The sequence below is a fragment of the Colobus angolensis genome, unplaced genomic scaffold (genome assembly GCF_000951035.1).
Source record: "Colobus angolensis palliatus isolate OR3802 unplaced genomic scaffold, Cang.pa_1.0 Scaffold73, whole genome shotgun sequence".
Classification (NCBI taxonomy): Eukaryota; Metazoa; Chordata; class Mammalia; order Primates; family Cercopithecidae; genus Colobus; species Colobus angolensis.
The window spans coordinates 6,437,845-6,461,171 of NW_012121043.1; positions in this window are offsets into that span (position 1 = coordinate 6,437,845).

Here is a 23,327-nt window from a genome sequence, read left to right on the forward strand (position 1 = left end):
TAAACAAGTAATTACAAGTGTTAGTGAGGAAATGGAGAAATTGGGACTGTCATACATTACTAGTGGGAATGCAAAGTGGTACAACTGTATTGGAAAATAAAGTGACCATTCTTGAAAATATTAAGCATAGAGTTATCATATGACTCAACAATTTCACTTCTAGGTATATACCCAAGAAAAATGGAAAAACACTTTCACAAAATATGTGTGCATGAATGGTCATAACATTATGCATTAAACTTGAAACCAAAAGGTTAAAATGCAAATGCCCATTAACTGCTGAATAAATAAATAAAATACAACATAACCATAACAGAATATCACCTAGCAATAAAAACAAATTGATTACTGATACATGCTGCAATGTTGATGAATTTTAGAAATGTTTTGCTAACTGGAATACATCAGTCACAAATACTCTTATATGATATAATACTATTTAAATGGAATGTCTAGAATAGGAAAACAAACCTCTGGAGACAAAGAATAGATAAACGGTTTTAGAGGTGCCTGTGGCTGGGGATAGAGAAGGGAGTACGGATTGTGAGTGACTGTTAATGTGTACTAAGTTTCCTCTTAAAATAATGAAAATGTTCTACAATTAAATTGTGGTGATGATTAATCAACTCTGTAAGTATAATAAAACACATTTAACTGTACAATTTAAATGCTTTATTTGTATAATATGTGAATTATGTCTCAATTAAGCTCTTAAGAACTATACAAAGAAAACAGCTAAACTTAGCAGGGTTTAAGTGGGGGAACATTCAAGCAGTATGTGGATATCATTGAAATAAAGAAAGAAATAACCTCATTGATATGTGGGTAGAGCTCAGCTCCAGGAGCCTGGGAGCAGAAAAAAATGTAAAATAAGAAATTCAGAGAGCAGACAGCTGAAAATTTTAGTAATGGGGGTTAGTAGGTAGTAGACATTTTTACAGAATTTCTCCTGAGAAAAATTTTCTTTTCAGAAACGAGAAAATAATCCGCGTGAAAATTTTTTGAAGCAGTCACATCTAGGAAGAGAAAAATAAATACTGTTGTTGGATTAAATAAATATCTGTTATGACCATACATGTGAAACAAACCAGATTCCCATTGACCACCTCCTCTCTCTAGTTTATTTTAATCTGTTTCCAGTCAGACTGAGGATGAATTTCACAGATAAAAGATGACACATTTTTGGAGTTTAGAAATGGTGGTATTAGTTTTGCAGGCTCTCACCCTGAGCCAGGGACATGGGCAGATTTAGATTAATTCCGGAATTGGCCGGAAAACTTTAGTTTAGCATGGGAAGAAGAGTGAGATGTGAGTCACAACCACACAGTGCTTTATTTCATGTGAAACTGGTGTAAGTGAGAACTTTAAATGGTATTGACAGGAGTGTGAATTTTCTTTTTTGAGAGTTCCACCTGCCTAAAAGTGGAAGCGTCCCCTGCTGCTGCCCATGCTGTCCTCATTTGAGGGATAAACAAAAGCCTCCTCTCCAAAAGTCTGTCAATCCAGCACTTTTCTGAGGCACTGAATTCATTTAAAGTAAAAAAAAAAAAAAAAAAAAAAAAAAGTGCTAAACGAATACATTGTCAAACTAAAAATGATTTTAATTTTTTAAAGGGGAACTTGGCATACCAATTATTCTGAATAATTGTCTCAGCAATGTGTAGTTTTGTGTTACCTATTACTATGATAGTAAGAAATACAATAACATATCTACTATTCTAAACAGTAGTTACTACTGGTCTCCAAAGTATAACTGGCAACAAATGACTCCCAAATTTGTGCGCAAATGCCATAGAAGGTAAGCAAAAATGCTGCTTCAGTAAATATTATCAGAAAGAAAATGTTAATACCATATCAGATTGTCTGCTTTCATTTAAAAAATTAATCAAAAATTATATAAAACAGGAATCTAATATCTTAAACCAAATAATCATTTTCTAATTTCTTGACAACTCTACACTAATTTAATTCACAGGAAAAATTTATTGAAGTATCAACTTGCTACCTTTGATTTTTAATATTTCTTTATCTTTCCATTTTGATCCAAGAAAGTTTTTTTTAAATTCTTTATTATTATTACTTTTAAAGCAAAAAAAATTCTGTGCTCTTTTTCAACTTAGAGACTAGTACAGGTCTTTTTTTAGGTTTATACAATAAAAATGTATATAATGTCTCCAGTTTTAATTCATCTCCTTTTATCTTTCTTTACAATAATCAAGTTGGGAACATTTTTTCAAGTGTTCTTTTCAAGTACTGCTCTTTAATTTCAATTCATTGGCTGGTACACATGACCTGATACAAGCTGGGATCTGGTTAATACGCCTGATCCGTTGTGTTCACACTGGCTTCCTCTGTAGTACTGTGATCCAGAGCAGGGCACAATAGGAGGCATTTGGGTGCTTAATGTGCATAATTATTAAGGTGTGACAAAGGAATGGAGGAATTGCAGAGGCAATCTGTTCTTCAATCTGGCCTGTCTGAGGATCCTTCCAGAGCAGCAGAGTGTTAATTTCCTGAACATCTCATGATAAGCAAAACAAGTGTTCTCTGACAAGAAGGTTGCCATAAAAACAGGCCATTGGTGCATGATTTATTCCCCAATGTAATAAAAACGTCAGTGAAACAGGAGGGTTAATTCTCAGGTAAAGAAACTCTTAAGCGTTTATAAACAATTTGTGTCCTCCTACCAAGAGGAAAAGAAAACGGCAACTAGTTTATTTATACACACACACACACACACACACACACACACACGCACGCGGGTATATACAAACTATATAGTTTTTAGACGGAGTCTCGCTCTGTCGCCAGGCTGGAGTGCAGTGGTGCGATCTCCTCCTGCCTCAGCACCCTGAGTAACTGGGACTACAGGTGCACGCCACCATGCCCAGCTAATTTTTGTATTTTTAGTAGAGGCAGGGTTTCACCATGCTGGCCAGGATGGTCTCCATCTCCTGACCTGGTGATCTGCTGGCCACAGCCTCCCAAAGTGCTAGGATTACAGGCATAAGCCACTGTGCCCGGACTAGCTTTTATTTTGAAAGTTAATGAATCTCCTAATTTGCACTATTTTTTACTTCATATAAGTAGTGACAAACAAACAATTTATGCTGATTCTTGGTGATATGGAAGTCCATTCCTCTCCAGGTAGTGTAGCTTGCAAAGTTTGCTTGACTGTTAAAGAAACAGAGCTTACCATTGATAAATATTATTTCTTTGTGCATTGTTACAGATAGCTGTGAAAACCAGTAAATAGTAAAATTCCAAATACATATACCATGTAATGAAGTTATCACTTAAACAATAAAAATGGATCTATTGTAATATGAGCTTGAAAATCAACCCTGTGTACTTCCTCTTGGCTAGTCTTTTACATATTCTATTTAAAGCAAATGCCATATCAGAAAATGAAATGAACCAAAACGTAAGTTTCTTAACTTCCTGGAATCTGAGAAAAAGTGCTACTATAATGAATGATACAAAATACCCATTTTCCCCCTTAGCTGGAAATATCAGGTTATGTTATATAATTTTGGTCTCCAAAGTAACCCATCAACTCAGAAGTAAAAAGCTGTGTTTCTTGGCCCCCTGTGAGGTGGCAGATCTAGTTACCTGGGTGATTATTGCCTTTCTTAGGCTGCACCTCAGGACTTTCAAAAATCATCCAGAGAGCTAACAGCAATGGTCTTCAGTCTGAGCCTTTTGAAAGGAAAAAAAAAAAAAAAATCAAGAGCAGAGGCAGTTTGGAATATCCTCCCTTAGGCTTCTTTTAGGTTTGACTCCATTGGCATGCTCAGCAGCTTATGCTGTTCAGCTCTAGAGAAGTGATTTGTGAACGTCTTTTACGATGGTTTAAAAATCATCTCAGACTTCTTTTTCTTTGTCACATGAGTAGCAACTTAAGTAGATTAAATAAGAATTAACCCACCTCAAACTGGGTATCTATTTCATATAGAGAGAAACAGCAGTCCATTCCAATTAAGGTGTTACCTAAGGTGGAAGTTAGGAGCCTTAAACAGAGATGTGTAACAAAATGGAATATCTGAGTCCAGTCTGAGGACTAGCGATCCTGAAATTGAGTTTGTTAAAAATATAAATTGTTGGTTCTCTCTGTCAGAGTGTCTGACTCAGGTCCAGGTTGAATCCATCTGAATGTTTAACAGGTGTCTTTGGTGTTTTTGCGAATCACGCTCTGATAAACCCACAATATGTTAAGTATTACCAAAATACATAAATGTTTCAGTCAGTTACTGACCATTACAATTAATCTCAAGCTGCAGTATGACATGAGCATAGACTTGATTCAATCGCTCCTCTCATGAAGAGTTTCTGAAAGTTTGCACAGTTTGCTGTGTCTCTATTAAATGTAGTAAATATGTGTAGTTTGCTGGGCTTTTCATCTTTTTTTCTCATTATCTCATGTATGTGTGTATTGCCCATTATTTCGAAGTATTTTTAAAAGTCAATTTGTTCTATTTGTAAGGAAGTTTTATCCAGATTCCCAATCTTCATATGTGTTGTAACTAAACGAGGAAGAAGTTTTTTTCCCTCAGACTCACTCTACTACCATCTTACCAAGAACTCAAGGTGGGGGCGGGGTTGCTTACGTAGGGAATCTCTAACCTAGAATGCAATCTAGTCTGAATTTCAGAAAATGGCTGTTGGAAGGGTTGAACATGTTTTACACAGTTCTCAGTGGGCAGATCATTCTGCACTTCAGATGTATATCGGCAAAGGTGAACATTCTGAAAACCAGGATATACACAAAGAGGTAACTTCACACAGTAAACAAAGAGAAGCTAGGGATGAAAGAGAGTAGGGAGAACAGAAGTGTGAGAGAGGTAAGAGAGATGTAAGAGTGTATTAGTTTCTGTGGCTGTTGTGCCAAATTTCCACAAAGCTTTTAGGAATAAATTATTTCAGAATTCTTGAGGCTAGAAGTCCAAAATCACGGTGGCTGGCAGAGCTGCATTCCTTTTGAGGGTCTAGAGAAAAATCTATTTCTTGCCTCCTCCAGTTTCTGATGGCTTCCAACATTCTTTGTTTGTGGTCACATCACACCAATCTTCAAGGCCAGCACTTTCAAACCTCTCTCTGCTCCATCTGCATGCACATCCTCTTCTTTCCTGGGTGACTGCCTGTAAGATCTCCCCTAGACTCCCTGTTCTAAAAATGCAGATGATTGGATTTAAGGCCCATCCAGACAGGATAATCTTCCTGCTTCAAGAGCCTTAATTGAATCTTTTTTGCTGCTGTTGTTGCTGTTTTTTGTTTTGTTTTGTTTTGTTTTGCCATCATAAGGTAACATGTACAGGTTCTAGGAATTAAGATGTAGATATCTTTTGGGGGGGTTGTGATTTTTAAGCCTTCACAGGGGGATAAGAGAGAACTTTTATCAGGAAGCTGAAGGTAGTACAGAAAGTAATCATTGGAAAAATCCTAGATGGAGTTGCTGCCAGAGGCTGTAACAGAAATATCTAAGATCAATTTTAAACGGTATGCCTTGCTGAGATAAAAACTATCTTGATCTTCCTAAATTTTCAATGACTGCTGCTTCAAAAACAAAGCCTTATGAGAGAAGCTACCTGAGTTTCACAGAAGTAGAAATGTCCGTCAAAAATGACCATGAGAATTTTAATCCCTGCAAGAATTGGCGACAGGACTTCCCACAGGACTTGGGGTAAGAACTTAAGCTAATTGTATCTAAATATCAAACAGCAATGTTGCTTAGCTGATATCTGGATAGCAGTATTACTGTGGCTTACACTGGAGCTTAACAATGACTAGGTTTTTTGTTATTTTGCAGTAACTCTGTTCTTTCTTGACTATTCACACATTTCTGAGAGCCATCTCAGGTAACTCTATGCTTCCTTTTCTATCTTTTTCTTTGCTGTCTCATTGTGACCTGAACACCTCCTGCCTAAGCTTGAATGAAAGAGCTTGCTGACACTCATTTGTGTTTATAAAATATAAAAGATCTAAGGTCCAGTGCAATAGGAGTTCCCATCTGCTTGCCCCTTGAATCATAGTTTTCACTCGTTAAAAATTGGGTGGTTTTTTGTTTGTTTGTCTTTTGGTTTTTGGTTTATTTGCAGGGAACTTTGTGGATAGTACATGGTAAAATGTTAAGTCTCCCATTCTTCGGGGGTTCTGGGTTGAAAAATACATCACGAAGGAGAGTCTCAGTATCATAGGGAACTGAGTAGGGGCAGGGACTCTAGCAGCTAGGTACCTCTCTCTCCCCCTCATGCTCTCTAAGGCTGGCAGACCAGGAGTTTTTTATTCCTTGGTGGCCATATGGCCCATCAGGTACATTCTTTGCTTGTGGTACAACACCCTGTTGCTGTAGCCAACTTCATTGCCATACCAGGAAATGAGCTTGACAAAGTGTTCTTTGAGAGCAATGCCAGCTCTAACATCAAAGCTGGAAGGGTGGGTGTCACTGTTTACATCAGAGGGGAAAACCTGGTGCTCAGTGTAGGCTAGGATGTACCTGAGGAAGTCCCTCAATGCCTGCTTCACCACCTTTTTAATGTCATCATATTTGGCAACACTCTTCAGATAGCATGCCAGTTCCACAACCGACACACTGGCAGTGGATACAGAAGGTCATGTTAATGAGTTTCTCATTCAACTCAGAGATAACCGTGTCCATAGCTTTGGCAGTGCCAGTATGTGCAAGGATAATGTCTTGGAGAGCCCTATGGTCACCACACCTGTCTCCCAGGTCACCACACCTGTCTCCCAGAGGGACCATCCAGCATTTTCTGGGTAACAATGATGGCATGGAATGTGGTTATGAGTCTCTCCATGATACCAGAGTTGTCATAGACGACCTTGGCAAGGGGACTAAGCAGTTGGTGATGACAGAGGCATAGCCAAAAATCACTGGGTTGTTTTCATACCAATTATGGTTCACACATCACCAACACAGGAGAATCAGCAAAAGAATCAGAGATGATGACCCTTTTAGTTCTACCTTCTAAGTGAGGCTAAGCCTTCTCCAAGATAGTAAAGACACCAGTAGACCCAATGACATATTCAGCACCAGCATCATCCATTTGATTTTAGTGGGATGTCACTCCTGGAAGATGGAGGTGGGATTCTTGTTGATGACCAATTTCCTGTTCTCAGCCTTGACAATGCCCTGAAATTTGCCATGGGTTAAATCACACAGGAACATGGAGATCATGTAACTGAGGTCAATGAAAATGTCATTAATGGTGACAATATCCACTTTACTGGAGTTAAAAGCAACCCTGGTGACCAGACATCAGCACCACCAAATTCATTAACCCTGGCCTTCACTGTCACCATCGTTTCTCAGGGGTGCAATTGGCACTGTATGAGAAGATGTGACTATCTGTCAAACAGGGAGGAGAACAAAGCTTTGCTCATAAAACTTAATATTCAAATCTATAATGAGAGAGATTATTAATCCCCATCAGGAAGCACTTTGATTTTTGTGGAAAGGAGAGACTTACCAGACTGACTTCAGAATGATGTAAGTGCTATGCATACCTGGTATTGATTGTCTACCCTAAAGCTACCTGGCACATCTAAAAGGCAAACCTTCTTTAGTTAATGGCAAGGCCCGCGCCAGAGTTTATAGTGAAAATAAAGAGATTATATTACATTGTTTATATTATATTATATTATATTATATTATATTATATTACAGAGGTGAAAATAGAGAGATTATCAATGGGCTGGCAGGAACAGGCAAAGAGAAAAGCCACTGATGCTGTAAAGCCTTACACAAGTGGGTTTCATAGCATGAGTTCTGGCTGTATTTCCTTAAATTTCCAGTTTCATAGACATCCCCAAATGCCAAAATACAGGACGGGTAGTTTAGAATGAGGTGCCAGGTCACCTTTGCAGGGCATTCTAATGAGCTGCAATAGAGCTGCTTCACTTACAGGATGAGATTGGACAGCAAAGCGGAGGCTGAGGATTCTCCTGGAGCAGCCGCCGCATGCAGGGGAAGAGCTGTTTTCCCTCCGCCTCCAGGTAAAGGGAAAGGGGGTGCTAAGGCAGCTCTTCAAAAAGCTTTACGTATTTTCTCTAGAGCTGGAGAAGCTAACATGTGACTCTTGCCAAGAAAAGAACCTTGATGCCAGGGTGACTGTACCTGGAACTGATACTTTCTGGCTGCACAAGGGTTAAGTCTTCATTGGAGTAAGCTGGGCTTCCCCTGCTGGTGGGACAAGGGTTTGGGAAATTACCTGTTTGCGAATTTACCTATGAACTAATCCTGTCTGAAGGAACTAGCGTGGTCTCCTCCCTACAGAAGACTGCCTGGATTCCTGAAAAGACTTTTAAAGAATAAAGTTTGTGGGTTGGACCAGGGTAGGGGATCTTTGAGGTTCTAGTTATATTGGACTGGACGAAAGGTATTCAAATAGTATTTTTTTTTTTTTTTTTTTGAGATGGAGTTTTTGCCCTTGTTGTCCAGGCTGGAGTGCAATGGCCGCAATCTTGGCTCACCGCAACCTCCACCTCCCAAGTTCAAGTGATTCTCCTGCCTCAGCCTTCTGAGTAGCTGGGATTACAGGCATGCACCACCACACCCGGCTAATTTTTTGCATTTTTAGTAGAGACGGGGTTTCTCCATGTTGGTCAGGCTGGTCTTGAACTCCCGACCTCAGGTGATTTGCCCGTCTCAGCCTCTCAAAGTGCTGAGACTGCAGGTGTGAGCCACCACACTTGGCCTAAATAGTATTTTAAAAAGGAGTCAAATGGAATGTGGTGGAGAAATGTAACATTTTATTTCATTTTTTGCTTGTACTATATCTAATCCAGAGGCTTTTCAACAAAATAGCTACAATTAGAAAGCAGTTGCCTTTGTACTTCGATTTTTACAGACTAGTAACATAATTTTAAAGAATATTAATACTTAAGTTTACTCTGTGTCATCATATAGCAAATATCAAAAAATTAAAATAAGGTGTTCAGATCGGGCGCGGTGGCTCACGCTTGTAATCTCAGCACTTTGGGAGGCCGAGATGGATGAATCCCCTGAGGTCAGGAGCTCAAGACCAGCCTGGCCAACAAGGTGAGACCCCGTCTCTTCTAAAATACAAAAATTAGCTGTGTGTGGTGGGGGGCGCCTGTAATCCCAGCTACTCAGGAGGCTGAGTCAGGAGAATCGCTTGAACCCAGGAGGTGGAGGTTGGATTGAGCCGAGATTGCATCATTGCACTCCAGCCTGGGCAACAACAGTGAAACTACATCTCAAAAAAAAAAAAAAAAAAAAAAAAAATTACGGTGTTTAATATGTATTAGCAATTTTTGTTTGCTTTTCCTAAAATATTTTTCCATCCTGATTTTCTAATAGCAGCTTTCCCCGTTACTCTCATGCATACATCACGCCTCTAGGAAAACCCCACCACTGACTTTTCCCTGAATACCTTTTCCTACCTTTATCCCTTGAAACCTATATGTGGATAATGTTAAATGTTACTTATTCATTCCAGCATTTTTGTTTTTCTCCAGCCATATATAAAATCCTCACTTATTCTATTGAAAAGTGTCATGATTTTTTGTTCTCATGGTCGTACTTGCTCTACTTTAAATTGTATTTTCATGCTTTGCCAGGTCAACGAATGTATTTATTCTTTCATTCATCAAACACTTGACCACTGTCTATTATGTGCAAGGAACTGTGTTGCATTCTTTAAGCAAAACAGCGACAGTCATTTTATCGAGCATAGTCACTAGAAAATTAATAGTATTCAAAAATATGTTTTGAAGAAACATCAAACCGAGCATTTAATGAATGCATCTCTGCACAATACATTGTGTGGAATACAAACATGAATCTGATGCAATATTGCCCACAAAAAGAGGAGCTTATTATTCAATGATTAATTATGATATAAAATTATATGTGGTAAAATGTGACAAATGAGAAGCTGTAAGTATTTAGTTACAATAAAACAGTGCCATAAAGGCTAAATTTCTGGTGTGGGTTACAAGTGAGTGTCTTGTTTAAAACCTTTCTACCATCTCATGTAATTCTCTTTACCTTTTGAATGAGATAAAACCATCACACAGAAATATATTTGTGTATCGAATACTATGTCAAAAGTGAAGACTCCAAAGATGACGATGATCTGATCTCTAACCTCAGAAAAGGCGATGAGGCAAAGGGAGTAATACACATTTATGGAGATTATGTTAATGAAGTGTGTGTGCCCAGGTGTGCGCATGTGTTTCCAGAATTGAAAGCCACACAAAGCATCTAGCTCTGTTGAGAAAAGTCTAGATATGGTTAAAGAGAAAATTAAAAATGATTTTAGAAAGAACAAACTCTTTTACAGTAAAAAATAAAATAAAATAAAGTCTGTCTTTTTTTCAAAAATAAAAGGAGTTTAAATCTAGAAGAGGTTCTCAGGAAACCAAGGAGATTGACTTAGCAGGGAGGTTTGCTGCTCACTCTGCCTATCTTCAATGTCAACAAAAGGCATGTCTCCAGTGTCGCCAGCACTGTGAAGGCACAGCCCCCGGGCACCATCTGAGTGAGACCCTTCACCACACACTTAGTTGTCACAATGCTACCTCTCAGTGGCAGTTTTCTGGACATAGAGGTCAATTCTTCTAGGCATTTGATGATGTCAGCTACTAATCCTGATCCTCTTTCTCCCATTTTATTTCTCCTTAACCTAAACTTCCTTGTTGATGTCTGAAACTTTTTTTCTGAAAAATAATCCTACCTACTCTCAACAAGGTTTTTATATAAATGTTAATCTCTCTTAAGGTAATGTGATTTAATATACCGCCCGGATTCTGAAACTTTCACAACCAGGATATCACTCTTAGAGGTGAACTACCACCCATCTTGGCTTCATGGGTGAAGTCTGAACACTCTTCACAAATGCCGCTATTTACAAATGCTAGGAAAGTAGGATTTATTCCTCAACAAAGATTACAAAGGTTTACAAGAAAAAAATGGAAAGCAAATTTAAACAAAAATGACGAGCAGATGATTTTTCAGAAGTATATTTGGGTTAGTTAAGTATAAATACTTTTGGAAGAATACATTTTCTATAGAATACATACTAAATGTAATGTGGATTGGCAATTGAACCTTGGAAAATAAACCACTGAAGTTTCTTTTTTTCAAAACTAAATGCAAAGCCAATTAGGACATTGCTGCTTTGACTAAGATGGACATTTTTAAATGTTTGGGGATTTAAATTTTGTATAACACATGCAGAAAAGAATTGCAAAACAAGGGACAATGTATTTTTTTTTTTTTTCATTTTGCAACACTTAGCCAGGCATATCAGAAAGACCATATGTTAGTTGCAAGAAAAGTTTGCTCTGAGGGGTTTTAGTTAGAATTTTGCAGTTTGGAGACCGTATATGACAAGATAGGCTTTCAGAAAAGATTTAAGTCTTTTTGGTAAGGGTAACACAATCAAACTGCATTATAATGCCTAGAGACCCTAGTTACAGATATAGTATGCCAAAATAACTGCAGTGCACTTTGTTGTGGTCACCCCACAGAAGTGAGACAAGCCACCAACTCAAAAGTTTATTTGGCTATCAAGATTGATGATGTCACACTCACCAAGAGGGTATTGAAAGGTTTATTACTCACGTAATAAGTATTTCTGAGGAAAACAGAATGAGCTCTCAAGCAGGTCCATGAATTTCTTGATAAAACAGAGAACAAAGACTGGCTTTAGGGTTTTTATAGTTGATAGGGGATGAGGAGAGGGTGAGGGTTCCTTTGCATGTGCTGGGGCCTGTATGGTTTAAAATTCCCACCAGCACCAAGGAGAGAGCATCGGGCTTTCTTATCAGCTTGCCCAGACGCAGAGCAGAGGGGAAAGGGAAGTGCTCAGGCTTGAAAGCTGCCAGCAGCCAAACATTAAAAATGGAATCTGACCCTGTTGTAATTCACCTCTGATATTTCACTAGTAGCTAAAGTGTGCAATGTTTCAGTTAACTGAATTTGAACTTGTTTAAATAAGCCATCACCATATTCTGTAGGCCTCTTGCCTGAGGCTGGTATGGGAGGTGAATGTTTTATTGAATGTATCATTCAAGAGTCCAATATTGTATAGCTTTGGAAGTGAAATGAATGTCTTAGTCACTATCAATAGTGTCTGAAACTCTGAAAGGAGTATGCAATATCTTCATGAGGCTTTGTATTGTGGTTTTAGCATGTGCAGGACATGTTTGATTTTTAATTTTTTGTATATTTGTGAAGCAGGAGGTCATCAGAGCTCTTCACACCAAAAGAGGCGTTTGTTGTTGCCATTGCTAAATGAGATAGCCAATCCACCAGCAATGAATAATAATATTTAAAAATAATAGCCAATCCACTGGCAATGACCAATAATATTTAAGAATGTGCAGATGGGGCCAATTGTTGGACAGGTTATCCAACGCTAAGATGACTTCCCTAAAGTACAGATAGTTGTGCTGACTTTTGGATCCTATGGTGTCAGGGACATCCTGATAAAGGGATGAAGAGTAATCACCCTTCAGAAATCCTTATCACATGTGAAGATGTTGCTGATGTCCATAAAGTATCCGAATTCCTTTTCTCTTCACCCCATTATGGTCAAGGGATTCAGAACAGAGGGATATTCCTGTGGAACCATAACATCTACAAAGATTTGGGGGATGAGGATGGAAATGTTCCTGTTCTTCCAGATGAGATATGCCAGAGTACTCACAGTTTATTCTGTCTTCTAGGAGGAAGCGTCTGCAGTTGTACGGAGCTTGTGGGGTACTATTTTTTTTTTAATAAGGCTTTGCTCTGTCACCCAGGCTGAAGGTATGATCATGGCTCACTGAAGCCTCAGCTTCCTGGGCTCATACAATCCTCCCCACTTGGCAACCTGAGTAACTAGAACTACAGGGGCTCACTGCCATGCATGGATTTTTTTTGTTTTTGTTTTTGTTTTTTTTTTTTTGGTTGGGGGTAGAGAGGACGTCTTACAATGTGGCCCAGGCTGGTCTTGAACTCCTGGGATCAAGCAATCCTTCCATCTTGGCCTTCCCAAATGCGAGGATCACAAGCTTGAGTCATCATGCCTGGCAAAGTGGGGTATGGCTTTTACAATGACGATATAAGCACAATTAGATATGTAGAGTCATGGATTCAGGGCTTGTGAGAGCCTCTGTTTTCAGGAAAGCCCAGAATGCAGTCAATAAGGGCCACTCTAAGGGTATGTACGGTGGAGCCAAAGAGGACAATTTCTTACACAAAGAGGTCAATTTCTTATGGTAGAAGTTCATGGACAATTTATGGCTATTTTGGGTGGTCCAAAGACCCCAGAAAGCTAGACTGGATATTAACAGAGCCTCTAGAGTGAAAGAGTCTCTAATGGCCTTAATGGAAATGCCTTTTGTCTGCAATTTAGATGGATTTTGGAGCATTTCAGTGTAGGATTCTACAATCAGGGTTGGCTGATTTGTCAGTAACAGCATAAAAGCCTTAAGTAAAATGTGTAACTCAGGAATATGTGGCCTCCAGAACCCAAAAAGGCCTAAAAGATGTTTGCCTTCTTTAAAAAAAATTGTGGGTACAGTTTGTTGACAGTGATGGGGGTAGCCGTTTGTTGACAGTGTTAGGGATAGAGTGGACCTTAGTTTACCAAATAATTTTTGGAAATTTATGGAGTCTTGGAGGTTGTGGACTCTGGTGCTATTTGTGTGGCACTGGCCTCTTCCCTTTCTGCATGCTCCTTTGTGAGTATTTGTATGTCTTGAATGAGCATGTCAAATAAATCACCTTGGAAGATGATCATTATTATACTATCATACCTGTGTTCCTGGAGAAAGCTGGATGTGATTACACATCATACCTGTGCTCCTGGAGAAAGCTGGATGTTTGCCTGCAAACATTTTGTGTGATGGCAGGGCTGTTGCAGTACTCCATGTATAGCGGATAAAGGTGCATTCAGTTCTTCAGAGGTGAAGGCAAACTGGCTGAGAAACTGTTGAAATAGGAACGGAACATATCAGTTAAATCTACGACTGCAAAGTATATGCTTGTTGCTGATTGGATGAAACTGGCAATTTCAAGACTATTGGATGTTGGAACCCTAATGAATAAAACCGGGGCATTGAGTAATGCACCATTTGGGTGGCATTCATTCTTGCTAAGTTAAAGAATAAGTTAGGTTGAACTGCTAAAGAGAGAAGCAGTGGGACAAACCTCCCTTCTCTCAATGGGTCTTACATAATGGGTTTCAATTCTTGAAGGCCCTTTTTAAATTTATAATGGTGTTTATTGATTATTTTTAACCTGGAAGGAGAAGGCCCATGGAATCCCATTTTTTTTCTAGCCATTTGTAAATGGCAAAGACTTAACTAATTTTAAATCTGCATTCAATGAGTGGAAGCTCCTATGCCCATTATGGCATATTCTAGACCAATGGGCAATATGACTGTGAGGAATTTTGACAAGGCAATAGCCCGATGGTTAAGGTGAGGCATGTTTCTTGTTATCTAGTTTATATCCAGGAATTCTTCAAATATTATAGAGGAGTCCCTGTTTAAATATAGTGGGATCATACGTTGAGCTAGAGTTTGCACCTCAGTAGTTACTCTAATCTTGAAAGTTCAACAACTGGTGCATTTTGGCAGATATGAAAATTAATTCAGGACCTATGCTGTAGGGGCACAAAAGCCAATCACTCTTATTTTACTGTATTATTGCATAAGATTTCTTAGTAGATTTTGAATTTTCAATTGAGTCAGATTGTGAAACTTTATTTTAGATTTTATTTCTGCACCCTGTGTCTAAGGGTTTTTTTGTTTTGTTTTGTTTTGTTTGTTTTTTGTTTTTTTCCTAGTTTGTTTGATCATCTATGAATATACTTCAAGGAGAAACCAAATTCACATCTTCAGAGTTAGGAACGTTTCCCATGGCAATAGATGCTTTCTGGGTTTAAGGGCTGTGTACTTAAGCCAGGTTAGAACTAATTCATTGGTTGTTCCATGAGCATGTCATGAGTGTGTTCCCTATAACCCTGAAAAATCAGGATCTTTGTCAGAGGATTAGGCAGCAGTAGCAGCAAAGGCAATTTGTGCCTAGTTAGCTATCTGCTTTTAAAAGTGTTGCCTCAACATGTCACATGATAGACACTTTTTCTCTACAAGCAACCACCAACTGAGCTTATATACCACACAGAGTATCAGTCTTTCCCCTGATGACTTTAGAGTATGGGTTCCTGTCAATGCCTAGTTGAAACAAACAGACACACAGGGTGAGAGTTGCTACCTTGAGCCTGACTACAGTAACAAAATATACTGGCACAGAAACACATGAATCAATCTAACACACCGAGAAGTCTGGGCCAATACACATGACCCAGGGCCATTTAAAGAGGGCCCTAATCCCATACTCCTGTCCCTAAGCGCTCATTCTCGAAACCTAATATTCAGGTTAGTGAAAGCTGTAAGAGGCTCAGTAGGACTCAGCAAATGCAGCACAAAACAGCACAACTCAAAGCAAAGGCTTGAGAGCATGGAAGAAATCCAGTCTGGAAGCCAAAGCCAGAGAAGAAAGATCCCCAGTGGTGATGGTCACTATCTAGACATCCTGATTGCCTTGACAAATGTTGTGGTCACCCATAGCAGGGAGTGGACCCTCCATCCAAAATTTGGTTCAGACATCAAGACAAACGATGTTACACGATCCAGGAAGAAGGTTGGAAAAGGTTTATTACTTACACAATGGGGCTCGCTGGGGAGAGCAAGGTGGACTCTTGACAGTGCAAAAAATGGCTTAGGAGAGGGAGGATTGGAGACTAGCTCTGACGTTTCTATAGTAGTTACAGGATGGAGTTCAGGTGAGAGGATCCCCACTCAGGCTGAGACTTACATAGTATAAACTTTACACAGCCAAAGGAGGGAGAACCCAAGATTTCTTTTTTTTTTTAATTTTTTTTCTTTTTTTTATTATTATACTTTAAGTTCTAGGGTACATGTGCACTACATGCAGGTTTGTTACATATGTATACATGTGCCATGTTGGTGTGCTGCACCAACTCATCATTAACTCATCATTTACATTAGGTATATCTCCTAATTCTATCACAATAGGCCCTGGTGTGCGATGTTCCCCTTCCTGTGTCCAAGTGATCTCATTGTTCAATTCCCACCTATGAGTGAGAACATGCGGTGTTTGGTTTTCTGTTCTTGCAATAGTTTGCTGAGAATGATGGTTTCCAGCTGCATCTATGTCCCTACAAAGGACACGAACTCATCCTTTTTTATGGCTGCATAGTATTCCATGGTGTATATGTGCCACATTTTCTTAATCCAGTCTGTCACTGATGGACATTTGGGTTGATTCCAAGTCTTTGTTATTGTGAATAGTGCTGCAATAAACATACAGCTTTCACATAAGCAGGGCTGAAAGGGAAAGGGAAATGATGGGACTCAAAAGCTTTCAGCAGTCAAACATTAAAAATGGAGTCTGATATTATATTACTTTATTACACTGTAAGTATGTGGGTATGTGTGTAGGTGTGAGTGCGTGTGTTATATGTATGTTAGAAGGAAAAATTTGGTTTTGAATATTATACCATATTTTCACCTGAGCTCAGGATGAAATAATGATCTATAAGGAATCAAGAGTGGTGTAGAAATAGCATGGATTTTAGAGTCAAACAGACAGAAATTCACATGCTTTTTCTCAACAAGCAACCTAATCTGTTAAGTATTTATTCCATGCCCTTGGGAATATATATATATGTAACTTTTTCGGTTTTCTTCACTATGTAAAATGGAAACGTCATGGAACTGATGCATATAGGGGCCAACGTGTGAATGCATGTGAACTGCGTGGCATGGTTCTTGGCATATTGTAGCTATTATTGATGCTAGTTACTTCTCCCTCAGTCACTCAGTAACTTCTATTACCTTCTGAATGGAAACCCTGGCGATAGTAATGTTTCCCTAGATAGTCAATTCCCAACTCTTCACAAGGGTGTTCTCTTTTCTTGGTGATGAAATGATACCCCAGAAATTTCCAGGTTCCCATTTCAACTGGCCAGCATTCTTCATCCTAGGGTAAGATGTGAGTCAAACCAGCTAATTTAATCATGTATTTAATTGAATCATGCAAAGTAGTTTCCTCTATTGTGTGCTTTTACATCATAAAAAAGCAAATTTGGATCCTTCCATTTAACCTCTATGAATCAATTATCTTTTTTAGCTATGAATTTTAGGATGCTTCCTTATTATGTGAACTTTAATCATGCTACTTTTTCTTTCAACAGACGTGAATTGTGCACATTACGGTAGGTCACGGTGGCACAGTGGGCCTGAAGACATAGTAAAATAAAAATAAAAAGGAAAAGAATTCAAAATATGTACATGTACCAAGCAGAATATGCTATTGGTTGGTAGGTAGACAATGTGCTGCAATATCTTATTCATTTACTCTGTGGCAGCAAAGTCAGGGCTATGAACTCTAACTTGCTGGTTTCTTCAATATGCAAAGCCCTTTTTTCTTTTATGTATGGGGTCTTGCTCTGTCACCCAGGTTGGAGTGCAGTGGTGCCATCACAGGTCACTGCAGCCTCGACCTCTCAGGCTCCAGTTATCCTCCGGCTTTAGCCTTCCAAGTAGCTGGAACCACAGGAAGGTGCCACTATGCCTGGCTTATTATTTTTTTTTTTAACTTTTTATTGAGACAGGGTCATCCTGTGTTGTCCAGGCTGGTCTCAAACTCGTGGGCTCAAGCAATGCACCTACCTCAGCCTCCCAAAGTGCTGGGATTGTAGGCATGGGCCATCACACCCAGCCTTACAAGGGCCATTTTTAGCACTGTAGGTGACGTGTTGCTGCCCCAAATGTATCCCATTTACTATATAATGACTGTGGACACAGTCTAATTCCAGCTCTGCTATTTGCCTCACTGTGCCTGATGATGCTCTCTACATTCAGAGACCACTCTGCTCATGTGCCAGACGTGTTGGAAATGCCTAGATTTAATATCCTCCAGGGGTACTCCCAACCAGTGACTGGTGCGAATTGTTCTGTAAGTAACCACCATTCCCATCTCTCAGACAGGAGAACTCAGAAGCATGTGCTTTATATTGACTTCCAGAATCAAGTGTCAGGGGGCAAAGCAAAATGAGCTGTCTTTACTCCCTGATCTCCAGGGGATTTTATCCTAAGATAAAGGTGTCTGTTGAAATAAACACCTCCATCATCACAGTCTTACAATAACGCACTCCTTAAACTTTTTTTCTATGTCAATAGTAGAGTTTAGTGAGCATGAGAATAATGGGAATGGAATGTGCAGAAGCTAATACATCAGGCCCAGAATTCAGACCGTCTTCAATCCCGCGGAAGAAACTTCTTAGCAATATGACTCTGGACAAGTTACACAGCATCTCTAGAATTCAATTTCCAAATCTGTAAAATGGGAAGAATACAATTTCATTCATCAGGCATTATGTTCCCATGACTAAATGAGACAAATCATGTAAAGTTAATGGTGAGGCATCTGGCACACATTACTTGTCTCATACACATAGTTACAATGCTCAGGGTTATTTCACAGTTGGAAATTGAAAGTATTGGATACAATAGCACGCGTAAAATCAAGCCACCACGCTTATTTGGCTACTGCTAAAGTATTTTCAAAAGAGTTTCCCAAATGGGAGATAGTCATAATGTTTACAAGTTATAATATTTTTATCGAAATTGAAATCAGCTCACTATATCAAAATGTGACTGTGGCTTTCTAAATAGTGCCAACACATTTTCAAAGAAGTTTTAGGAGATGCGTCTATCATTTACTTTTAAGAAAATCCCTACACATTCACAAGCAAGAAATAATGCATTCGCTTTATACAAATTATATCCATGTGCCATGGGACATTTGAAGAGTTAATGTTTCAAAACACTACTAAATGGCTGATAAAAGTTTAAGTTTGAGGAAAAATAGTCATAGAATTTAATAGCTAAGAAATACCAAACATGGAACACATGGTTCATTACCTGATGGTGTTCCAATATGCTTTGTTATAATTGGAAATGAAGAAGGATAAGTATGTGTAAGCCTGTACCGCAGGCGTCTGTCACACTTCTCTTGGCCAAGCCTCAACCCCAAAGCCACAAATATGCCTTATTGGGTAAACCTAGGGCTTCCCCACTTGCATGCACTATGATACAAGTCACAGATAATGCCTGTACCAACAGTTACATAACTTGCTCTGTAGCCAGAGCAATCTTGCTTCTTCCTCTCTGGGGCCCATTCAGTCATTGCTCACTTATCTTGTTCTACACCGTCCTGTTCAATTTCCCCATTCCTTTTAAGCCCTGGTGCCTGAGCTTCTTACCACACAACTCACTCCCTGAAAATTGGCCTGGACTCCGCAAAGTGCAACAGATTCCCTTTTACTAGTCACCTCTTAGGTGACTCTGCCTCTTCTAAACTGGCTTCTGAACCTTGAGCCTGCATCTCCCTTTCTCTGTGCAATTGGCATGAATGTGATATAATTCCTGGAGATGACAGGGATGAGCTTCTAATCCAGTCCTCTCACTGTACAGATAATGAAAGGACTTCACTTTAGTTACTTTTCGATTAGAATGTTTCTCATGAGATTTTTGCAAAAATATTTACAAATCACTTCAAATGGTGGGCTAATTTCCGGAAGGTTTCTACCAGTGGCTAGTCCTCCCTTCTATGTTATATTGATTCCTAATAGTTTTATTCAGAGGATAAAATGTATACATTGTCCCCTGAGGTAAAAATGCCTCTTCATTAATAAGCCAATGGATCAGAAAAGAGAATGTATTGCTGTCTTTGAGTAAAAATACACAAAAAGCAAGTTTTTAAAATGTATTTAAATTCTTTATGTCATTAATTTAAATCATGTGTCATTCATATGAATTAATTCTGGAATTTATTTCTTCTTTCCTTGGTTCCCTGAAATTTCCACCTTTTATGTGCATGTTACTTTATAGTGTTTAAAGTATATTATGTCACATCCTTCTAATAAAAGTAAAGAATGCTGGATGGGAAAATGTACAATTTTATTGTACAAGTGAATAAAACATGGTTCATTTCTAGCTGGCTGGGTTAGACTACCGAAAGTAAAAAAGAAAAAAAAATTGTGAGCATACCCAGGATGTTGGTGAAAGCTGGAATGTTGATATACTTGAGATCCCAAATTCCATAATTTTCTCTTTCCAAAAGACCAAGTATTTAAAAATACTTACAGATGGTGAAAATATCCAATATACTGTCCCAAGTATGTCATTCTCTAGGTGTGCCAAAAGCATTTCTTTAGGCATTTAAGATTTAAACACTCTTTACAGTGTCCATTTCATGGTGAATTATTCTCTGTCCATGGAACACTGTTGAAAGATTTCAGAGTCTATCATTGTCTTTGGAACTAGTTTTTACAAATTATGAGTACAAAGTTGCTTTGAATTTTATGTATTTTATGACCTAAATAAACAAATCAAGCATGAGGTGAATAGTTGATAATTTTTTAAACATCTGTCGAGGTATCTCAAGCTCCATTGGAAAAATATTACTTAACGTTCCTGCTTGAAAGAGAAGATTTGAAAAAGAAAAGAAAATAGACCTTTGTGTGTCTCATTTTTACCTCAAACCAATTTCCTGGTTCTTATTTGGAGACCTTGGTTTCAAATCGTGTGAGGAAAACCACAAGTGAATCCATTAACTACTTCAGTGACACACATCCATTTTAAACAATGAAGACCTTCCATCCAAACTTACTAGTGTGTCACAGTCAGTCGCACTTTAATCCTTCTTTCTTTATCTAGAATATAGCAACTTCCTCTAATATTTTAAAAGAACCTTGGTCAAAATAGTCCATCAACACTCTCTTTATCCTTCCTAAAACTCTTTCTTTCGTGTTGTTTCAAAGATTTTTGTAAAAGTATCTTTCCCCATTTAAAATGTCAAGTTTTACTTATTTAAAATATATGTGCTACTATACTTCCATAAACCACTGGCTGGGCCTGGGGACAAGAATATGAATTGGCTCTTCTTTAGGAAAGATGTCATAATTTCCCAACACCACCTTCAATCTATATAGCACACAACCTCCAATTCTTCATTTAACAAAGCGATTCTGTTGAAAAGAACAACCATCTAACATAAACATTCATAAAATGTTAAAATGGTTAATTACATTTATGTTTTTCAACCAAGCATTGTTTTACGCTAATGTTTGCTCTCAGCATTGTCAACATAATTTTATTCACCATAATACGTAATGTAGATTGTCATGTTGTTGCTAAAACTTAATAAATTGAGCAGCTATTATTTAATTGATCCAATAACAGAGTGATACAACCAGAACACCTAGCAAAATTTTTGCTTCAGTGTTCTTCTATGCATCGGAAGAGAGAATGGTTAAAGTGCTTTATGGTCCTGATTTATATATTTCCTGAGTGATTTGGAACACGTTGGAGTAAGTACTCCATAATAACTAGGAGATCTCAGTTCTCTGCAGCTCTGCAGCAAAGTTACTTTGTGATTCTAGGCCTGGGTGCCTTGGGTGTGATTGATGGGCTTGCAAGTCTAAGATTAGATAGACAGACAGATAGATAGATAGATAGATAGATAGATAGATAGATAGATAAACAAACTGACAGATACAGAAGTAGAGATAGACATATAGCTATAAATGTGAATGTAGACATAGAAATAAACATAAACCTATGGATATATTGATACATAAATATAGATAGAGCAGCACAAAACCACTTTCACCATAATGTTTTCTCCTGTCTGATAAAAAATTTATGAAAATTGCCTGACTCCTGTAGTCATTTGCATGCCTATACTTTGTCCTAAGAAATACCAAGTGGCTAAAAGATCTTTATTCACAGCAAAAGGTCTCTACGTGCCTAGAGTGAATCGAAGAATTTTCTTAGATACACACGTACAGCTGTTACTGAAATGTGGCATCAACAAAGCTTAGGAAACACTGTGCAAAACACTGAGCTTTATAATTTTGTTAAAGACCCATTAAGAAAGGTGTCCAATTACAACTCACAAACGGAAATCTATATGTTGATCTTTAGAAATCTTTTATCCAACTTTAATGACAATGTCTCTCAACTTATTTAAGCTTGAAGTTTATTTGCTAGTGTTATGTAAATGAAGACTGGCATATTGGTAGAAAAAGCAAATCTTCATTCCTTAGAGGATTCAAAGATTCATAGGGAAGTAAGTTGCATTAAGCACACACACACAAATATACACATGTGCACATGCGCATCACACACATATTGACACAAGTGAACAATTTCAAATTAATATATTAGATATGATTTTGTTAGATAAGCCACAGTGTTACACGAATATAATGTTTTCACTATTTCCTGTTTTTCTTTCCAGATATATTGTTTGAAATATGTCCACTTCACCAGAGAAGTGATAAAGATCAAATCAGGTTAAAAGTCCTCTACCTTGAATTTACATTTTCAGTGATTTGGCAACCATTGAATTCCCAAAGCAATGATTTTTGTCACAATAATGTACACTTTCCACAAGAAAAAGAGAAATAAGAAATGCCAAAGCCATCCAAGTACATGCTAGATAATATGTTTGATTTATATGTTTGATGTATATTGACTGGAGCGGCAGTTTGGAATAGTAGTTTTAGATTTATCTGCTACATATGCTATATTCTTACATGTTGATATACATTTGACTGTTGTTGACTTGTTCTGTGTGCAAATGGTTTTGGCTCGCAGAAGGCTGTTAGGTCTCTAAACTATTTTCCCCATGAACTGATGTAATTGTTTGCAAACATAATCTTAAATGCAAGAGACCAAAACCAACAGCAACAACAAAACATAGAAAGCAACATTGCTGGAAAGTACTTTGGCTTAAGAAAAATAAAATATTTTCCAATAAAATAAAATATCGCTCTTGTGTAGAAACCTTAAAGACTTCTTTTCTTATTTTTCAATTATTTGTGTATTGCTTCAGCTTCTCTAAGTATGGTATTCAATAATCCTGCTGGTAATTATCACGATTAAACATTTATATATTATTTTGCTTGAAATTAATTGCTCTCTAAGTCACAATTTTTTAGAACTTAGAACATACCTGGAATATCATCCAGTTTGTTTTCCATAGATGACTGATGCTAAACCTGAGAAGAAAAACAATACAACTACTTAAAGAAATAGAAATATAAGACATTTTAGCTTACATTAAAAAGACTTTAATCATCAAATTAATTTAGATGTATTCTTAGAGAAAAATTCAAGTTTCTTTCAGTAAGACAAAGATAAAGATGATTATTTAAAGGGCCATTTGCTTTCAAACCTTGTTTAGTACCTATTACTTG